The sequence below is a fragment of the Penaeus monodon genome, chromosome 23 (assembly GCF_015228065.2).
Source record: "Penaeus monodon isolate SGIC_2016 chromosome 23, NSTDA_Pmon_1, whole genome shotgun sequence".
NCBI lineage: Eukaryota > Metazoa > Arthropoda > Malacostraca > Decapoda > Penaeidae > Penaeus > Penaeus monodon.
In genome coordinates, this window is record NC_051408.1 from 1,172,580 (window position 1) to 1,172,945 (window position 366).

The window sequence follows — 366 nt, forward strand, 5'->3', positions numbered from 1 at the left end:
TGAACTATCTCCAAACAATAAAGGCTAATATAATTATGCAATTTATTATACTACTTGTATGTTCATCTGGTATAATAAGAATAGAAAAAAATTGATCACAACTTAAACAGGCTTATTTCTGATAAGTGAGAATAATCATTGCAATTTATGTGACCAAATCATCTGGATTTTCATGGATGCCAAGCCAAGTTGGCAAAAGTATACAGAAATATTGTTTTATCAGTAATAGCTTACTTTCAAGACCAGTCTTGATGTCACTGTAACATCACAATACATTATCCCAAAAAGTGAAATTTATAAGCCTTTTCTATGTCTTTTTTTACAGACTCAGAAGAAAAATAATTACCCACCTCTCTCCTCCATGAA

General features: G+C 30.3%; 1 protein-coding gene across 1 annotated transcript in view; it reads right to left on the minus strand.

Annotated features, from left to right (window-relative positions):
• LOC119587702 (transcription elongation factor SPT6-like) overlaps nt 1-366 on the minus strand; it is a gene marked incomplete at its 5' end in the record, with an annotated part of 9,377 nt that overhangs the window by 7,027 nt on the left and 1,984 nt on the right.